General features: G+C 39.9%; 1 non-coding gene across 1 annotated transcript; it reads right to left on the bottom strand.

Annotated features, from left to right (window-relative positions):
- Positions 1 to 6,602: 6,602 nt before the first annotated feature.
- Positions 6,603 to 6,709, bottom strand: LOC143685262 (U6 spliceosomal RNA). The gene has a single exon (XR_013176511.1). It is a non-coding gene; the product is annotated as a U6 spliceosomal RNA (small nuclear RNA).
- Positions 6,710 to 7,715: the final 1,006 nt, after the last annotated feature.

Below are 7,715 nucleotides of genomic sequence, written 5' to 3'. Positions count from 1 at the left end.
TACATTTGCATCGATTTAGGAAAAGAACTAGCAAAACAGCAGAAAAAGATATAGAATGTTAATATAGAGAAGAGAATTAAAATAATAATACTAATAAAAGGAAAAAGAAAAAAACAAAAACAAAAGATACAAACACACAAACTAACAAAAAACCATATTTCAGGTGCAGCTTCATTCAGTGTTCCAACCTAGTTACATTACACTTAGGTATTATTGTGCTGTCCATTCTTGAGTTTTTGTATTTAGTCCTGTTGCACAGTCTGTATCCCTTCAGCTCCAATTACCCACTACCTTACCCCGTTTCTAACTCCTGCTGGTCTCTGTTACCAATGATATATTCCAAGCTGATTCTCGAATGTCGGTTCACATCAGTGGGACCATACAGTATTTGTCCTTTAGTTTTGGGCTAGACTCACTCAGCATATTGTTCTCTAGGTCCATCCATGTTATTACATGATTCACAAGCTTAGTCCGTCTTAAAGCTGCATAATATTCCATCATAGGCATACGCCACGGTTTGTTTAGCCACCCGTCTGCCGATGGACATTTTGGCTGTTTCCATCTCTTTGCAATTGTAGATAATGCTGCTATAAACACTGGTGTGCAAATGTCCATCTGTGTCTTTGCCCTTAAGTCCTTTGAGTAGATACCTAGCAGTGGTATTGCTGGGTCGTAATCCATTCTGCCATTCTATGTCTTTTGATTGGGGAATTCAGTCCATTAACTTTTAGTGTTATTACTGTTTGGATATTATTTTCCTCTACATTTTGGCTTTTGTATTATATATATCATATCTGATTTTCCTTCTTTCTACACTCTTCTACATACCTCTCTCTTCTGTCTTTTCATATCTGACTCTAGTGCTCCCTTTAGTATTTCTTGCAGAGCTGGTCTCTTGGTCACAAATTCTCTCAGTGACTTTTTGTCTATAAATGTTTTAATTTCTCCTTCATTTTTGAAGGACAATTTTGCTGGATATAGGAGTCTTGGTTGGCAGTTTTTCTCTTTTAGTAATTTAAATATATCATCCCACTGTCTTCTAGCTTCCATGGTTTCTGCTGAGAAATCTACACATAGTCTTATTGGGTTTCCCTTGTATGTGATGGATTGTTTTTCTCTTGCTGCTTTCAAGATCCTCTCTTTCTCTTTGACCTCTGACATTCTAACTAGTAAATGTCTTGGAGAACGCCTATTTGGGTCTATTCTCTTTGGGGTGCACTGCACTTCTTGGATCTGTAAATTTAGGTCTTTCATAAGAGTTGGGAAATTTTCAGTGATAATTTCTTCCATTAGTTTTTCTCTTTCTTTTCCCTTCTCTTCTCCTTCTGGGACACCCACAACACGAATATTTGTGCGCTTCATATTGTCATTCAGTTCCCTGATCCCCTGCTCAAGTTTTTCCATTCTTTTCCCTATAGTTTCTGTTTCTTTTTGGAATTCAGATGTTCCATCCTCCAGTTCACTAATTGTAGCTTCTGTCTCTTTAGATCTACCATTGTAGGTATCCATTGTTTTTTCCATTTTTTCTTCTTTGTCCTTCACTCCCGTAAGTTCTGTGATTTGTTTTTTCAGATTTTCTATTTCTTCTTTTTGTTCAGCCCATGTCTTCTTCATGTCCTCCCTCAATTTATTGATTTGGTTTTTGAAGAGTTTTTCCATTTCTGTTCGTATATTCAGCATTAGTTGTCTCAGCTCCTGTATCTCATTTGAACTATTGGTTTGTTCCTTTGACTGGGCCATATCTTCAATTTTCCGAGCGTCATCCATTATTTTCTGCTGGTGTCTGGGCATTTGATCAGATTTCCCTGGGTGTGGGACCCAGCTGGTTGAAAGGTTTTTCTGTGGAATCTCTGGGCTCTGTTTTTCTTTTCCTGCCTGGTAGGTGGCGCTTGTGGCGGTCGTCTGTCTGCGGGGCAGTCGGCCCAGGAAACCGTGCGTGGAGGCGGGGGTTGCTGGCCGCAGCTTGGGGGAGTGCTGGTCCAAATTGCCCAGCTGGCCCGAGACGCCAAGCGTGATGGGAGGGCCCCGCTATCCAACGTTCCCAGTCAGACCGGGGAGCCACGTGCGTGGAGGGGACCCCAGTCACCAGCCGCCCCGGCCGGGAAAACGTGCGCCCCTCGGGTATCTCACCACAGCGGATTCTCCCTGCCCGTTCAGCCGTTCCAGAATGGGGTACGCTGTCTTTTTGGTCTCTGTCGTGACTCCGGGAGCTGTTTCGTATTGTTTCTGTTTCTTTAGTTGCTTTTCTGGAGGAGGAACTAAGACCCGCACGTCTTACTAAGCCGCCATCTTCTCCGGAAGTCCAGAATGGCTTTTTAAAGGGAATTTAATAAGTTGCTAGTTTACAGTTCTAAGGCCAGGAAAATGTCCCAATGAAAACAAGACTATAGAAATGTCCAATTTAAGGCATTCAGGGAATGATACCTTGGTTCAAGAAGGTCGATGACATGCAGGGTTTCTCTCTCAAGAAGAAAGTCACATGGCAATCATGGTCAGGGTTTCTCTCTCATCTGGAAAGGCACATGGCAAACACAGCATCGTCTGCTAGCTTCCTCTCCAGGCCTCTTGTTTCATGAAGCTCCTCCAGGGGCATTCTCCTTCATCTCCAAAGGTCACTGGCTCATGGAATCTGTGGTTCTCTCAGCCTCATGGCTCTGCTCAGCTCTGCTGTGGCTTTCTCATCATTCTCAAAAGGCATTCTCTCCAAAAAATGTCTCTTCTTTTATAGGATTCCAGTAAACTAATCAAGACCCACGTGGAATGGGTGGAGACACATCTCCATCTAATCAAGTTTAATACTCAACTTGATTGAGTCACATTTCCATGGAGATAATCTAGTTAAGTTTCCAACATACAGTGCTGAATAGGGATTAGAAGTAACAGCTGTCTTTACAAAATGTGAGGATTAAAACATGGCTTTTCTAGGGTACATAAATTCTTTAAAACCCAGCACAGTACTGAAAGAGAAAAACTGCCAGCCCCAAATTCTTTATCCAACAAAACTATCCCTACTAGTGATGCTTAGCTTTGGTATAATATGTTTGTTATAACTGATGAAAGAATATTACAATATTACTGTTAACTATAGTCCTTAGTTTGCATTTATTGTATTTTTTTTCATATACCACTCTGTTATTAACTCCTTGTAACAGTGACATATTTTTGTTCTAGTTCATGTAAGAACTTTCCCAAGTTTGTACAATTAACCACAGTCATCATCAATAACTGGTTTCACTATGTTATACAGTTCTATGTTTTATCTTTTAGCTTTCCTTCTAGTGATATATATGATCCGAGACTTCCCCTTTCATCATTACCCACACTCAGCACTATTAGTTACACATACAGTATTGTGTTATCCTCACCTCTATTTCCAAACATTTACAATCAACTTTATTAAAAATTCTGTATACCTTTAGCATCATCTGCCCATTCTCTACCCTCCATTTCCTGGTCATCTATACTCTAGATTTTAACTCCCAGAGTTTGCTCATTATACTTAGTTCATATTTGTGAGACCATACAATATTTGCCCCTTTGTGTCTAGCTTATTTCACTCAACATAATGTCCTCAAGGTTCATCCATGTTGCATGCATCAGAATTTCATTCTGTCATCTTAGTGCTGCATAATATTCCATCGTACGTATATACCACAGTTTGTTAATCCACTCATCTCTTGATGGGCGCTTGGATTGTTTCCATCTTTTGCTGATTGTGAATAATGCTGCCATGAACATCAGTGTGCAAATGTCTGTCTTTGTCCCTGTTTTCAGCTTTTCTGGGTATATACCGAGTAGTGCTATTGGTGGGCCATAGGGCAACTTGATATTTAATTTCCTAAGGAACCACCAAACTGTCTTCCATACCATTAAATATTCCCACCGGCAGTGCAGAAGTGTCCCAGTTTCTCCACATCCTCTCCTACATTTATAGTTTCCTGTTTGTTTAATAGCAGCCATTCTTATAAGTGTGAGGTGGTATCTCATTGCAGTCTTAATCTGCATTTCCCTTATAGTTAATGAAAATGAGCATTACTTCATGTGCTTTTGAGCTATCTATATTTGCTCTTCAGAAAAATGCCTATTCATATCTTTAGCCCATTTTATAATTGGGTTGTTCTGTTTTGTTGAGTTGTATGTTTTCTTTATGTGTACAGGATATCAAGCCTTTGCCCGATATGTGATTTCCAAATATTTTCTCCCACTGAGTTGGCTGCCTCTTCACTTTTTTGACAAAGTCTTTTGAGGTGCAGATACCTTTAATTTTGAGGAGTTCCCATTTATCTATATTTTCTTTATCCCATTTATCTTTTTTTATTGTTGTTGCTTGTGCTTTGGGTGTAAAGTTTAGGAAGTTACCTCCTATTACTAGGTCTTGAAGATGTTCCCTTACATTTTCTTCTAGAAGCTTAATGGTGCTAGTATTAAAATGATATTAGCTTCCTAAAATGAGTTAGGTAGAGCTCCTTTTTTCCTCAAGTTTTTGGAAAAGTTTGAGCATGATTGGTGTTAGTTCTTTTTGGAATGTTTGATAAAATTCCCCAGTGAAGCCATCAGGCCCTGGGCTTTTCTTTGTAGGAAGATTTTGATGACTGAATTTCTTTTCTTCTGATTGGTTTGTTGAGATCTTCTATTTCTTTCTGAGTCAGTATAGTTTGTTTGTGTGTTTCCAGGAATTTGTCCATTTCATCTAAGTTGTTTAGTTTGTTGGTGTATAGTTGCTCATAGTATTGTCTTATGATTTCCTTTATTTCTTCAGGGTCCGTAGTAACACACCCGTTCTCAGTTTTGATTTTGTTTATTTGCATCCTTTCTCTCTTTTTTCTTTGTCAACCTCACTAGTGACCCATTCATTTTATTGATTTTCTCAAAGGATCAACTTTCATTTTTACTGATTCTTTCTATTGTACTTTTATTCTCCCATTCGTTTAACTCTGATTTAATCTTTGTTATTTCTCTTCTTATATTTGCTTTGGGGTTAGTTTGTTGTTCTTTCTCAAGTTCATCCAGGTGATTGGTTAAGTCCTCAATTTTTGCTCTCTCTCTCTCTCTTTTTTTTTTGTGTGGGCGGGCACCAGAAATTGAACCCGGGTCTCCGGCATGACAGGCAAGAATTCTGCCACTGAGCCACCATTGTACCGCCCCTCTTTCTTGTTTTTTAATATAGACATTTAGGGCAATAAATTTCCTTCTCTGTACAGCCTCTGTCTCATCCCATAAGTTCTGATATGTTGTATCTCCAGATAGCAGATAGTTACTGATTTCTCTAGCAATTTCTTCTTTGGCCCACTGGTTGTTTAAGAGTGTGTTATTTAATTTCCATATATTTGTGAAAGTTCTCATGAGCACTAAAGATGTTTGGGGTGTTTGGGATGTAATGTAAACCTATATATGTCTTTTAGGTCTAATTCATTTATCAAGTTGTTTTAACTTCTTGATTTCCTTGTTGATCTCCTATCTGGTTGTTCTATCTATAGAGGAGAGTGGTGTATTGAAGTCTCCTACTGTAATTGTTGAAACATCTATCTCTCCCTTCAGTTTTGCCAATATCTGGCTCATGTATTTTGGAGCTCCTTGATTGGGAGCAAAAGCATTTATGACTGTGATGTCTTATATAGTGTCCTTCTTTGTCTTTTATGATGTCTTTGCATTTGAAGTCTATTTTGTCAGATATTAGTCTAGCTACTCCTGCTTCTTTTGGTTACAGCTTGTATGGAACATCTTTTTCCATTCCTTCACTTTCAGTCTATTTGTATCCTTATGTCTAGGATGAGTCTCTTGTAAGCAGCATATAGCTGGATTATAATTTTTATTCCATCCTGCTTATCTGTATCTTTTAATTGGCAAGTTTTAACTGGTAAATTTAGTCCATTAACATCCAAAGTTATTATTGAAAATGCATTTCTTGAATCCACCATCTTATCCTTTAGATTTTATTTGTCAGATCTATATGTCCTTTTACCTCTTTCTCTTTTTATCTTTTAAGTTACCCTTACTGGTATCTTCAATTCTGTGCCCTCCTCCAGACCTTACTCTTCTTTTTCAACTGGCAGAACTCCCTTCAGTATTTCTCGTAGGGTCAGCCTCTTGTTGACAAATTCTTTCCAGATTTCTTTGTCTGTGAAAATTTTAATCTCTCCCTCAGTTTTGAAGGACGGTTTGGCTGGGTACAGAATTCTTGGTTGGAAGTCCTTCTCTTTCAGGATCTTAAATATATCTTACCACTGCCTTCATGCCTCTGTAATGCCAGCTGAGTAGTCTGAATTCAGTCTTATGTGGTTTCCCTTGTATGTAGTAGATTGTTTTTCTCTTGCTGCTTTCAAGATTTTCTGCTTCTCTTCAACATTTGACAGAATGATTAGTATGTGTCTTGCAGACAGCCTATTTGGATTTACTGTATTTGGAGTTCATTGAGCTTCTTTGATTTGCATATTTATGTCCTTTTAAGGGTTGGGAAGTCTTCTCCCATTATATCCTCAACTCATCTTCCTAGCCCTTTGCCCTTCTCTTCTCCTTCTGGGACACCAGTGATTCTTATATTTGTGTGCTTTGTTTTGTACATCATTTCCCTGAGATCCAGTTCAAATTTGTCCATTTTTTAAAAAAATATGGAATGCTTCACGAATTTGCGTGTCATCCTTGCTCAGGGGCCATGCTAATCTTCTCTGTATTGTTCCAATTTTAGTATATGTGCTGCCGAAGCGAGCATGCCGTTTGTTGTTTTGAGTGTTTGAAATCAGTTGTTCTGTCCTCTAGTTCGCTTATTCTTTCTTCTGCCTCTTCAAATCTGCTGTTGTGTGTCTCGAGTATATTTGTAAAAAAAGTTACAGCATCTTTAATCTCTGTGATATCTGTTATTTTTCTATTTATTCTTTCAAATTCCTCTTTATCTCTTCTTCTGACTTCTTAATTTCCTTTATGTCATTAGCCACCCCATTTATTTTATTTAGTAGAGTTATATGAACATCTTTGACTAGTTGTTCCAGTCTATGTCTTTTCTGGTCTTTTAATTTGATTTAGGCTGGGCTGTATCTGTCTGCATTGTGATATGCTTAGTGATCTTCTGTTGTCTTCGAGGCATGTGGGTAACTTGATAGGTTTACTTTGGAAGTTGAATTCCTTCAGTAGTCTAACGCTTTGTATTTGCAGGCTGAAGGTGGAGTAGGATGCAGGGTGTGAGGTGGAGAACAGCAGTGCAGTGATGTGTTGTAGTGCAGGTATAGGCACAGGTTGGGGACGCTATGTTCTTGCCTGGGAACATGGGGTGCCAATCACGGGGTTGTGGAAGTGAGGTGCAGGAGCAGAGAGTATGGGGTGCAGGTCAGGCAGACCTTGGAGCATAGGAGGAGGGTGTGATGTGGAGGACACAGAGGTAGAGCACCGTGGGAGGGGGTCATGGATATAAGGATGTCGGTTAGATGGCACAGAAGTTGGGGCATGGGGGTGAAGCAGAGTGCAGGTGTGTTCTGGCACAGGGGGAGGGATCCAGGGGGTTCTGGATGCTGATATGGGAGTTTGTAGGGGTCGGCACAGGTCAGCAGGGTTGCAGACCGTGTGTGGGTGGGGGTGGCATCGGGTGGGTGGTGCCTTGGCATGGGTGCGCAGGTGTGGAAAGTGTTGGAGTAGGTGGGCACGGGTGTGCAGGGCAGGGTCTATGTAGCACAGATTCGCCCATCAGCACCTGCCAGGTGTGGTAGGAGGGCGCTTGTCTGGGG

This window comes from Tamandua tetradactyla, chromosome 5 (assembly GCF_023851605.1).
Source record: "Tamandua tetradactyla isolate mTamTet1 chromosome 5, mTamTet1.pri, whole genome shotgun sequence".
Taxonomy (NCBI): Eukaryota; Metazoa; Chordata; class Mammalia; order Pilosa; family Myrmecophagidae; genus Tamandua; species Tamandua tetradactyla.
Note: the sequence above shows the minus strand (reverse complement) of the source record. Positions and strands in the feature narration are given on the sequence as shown.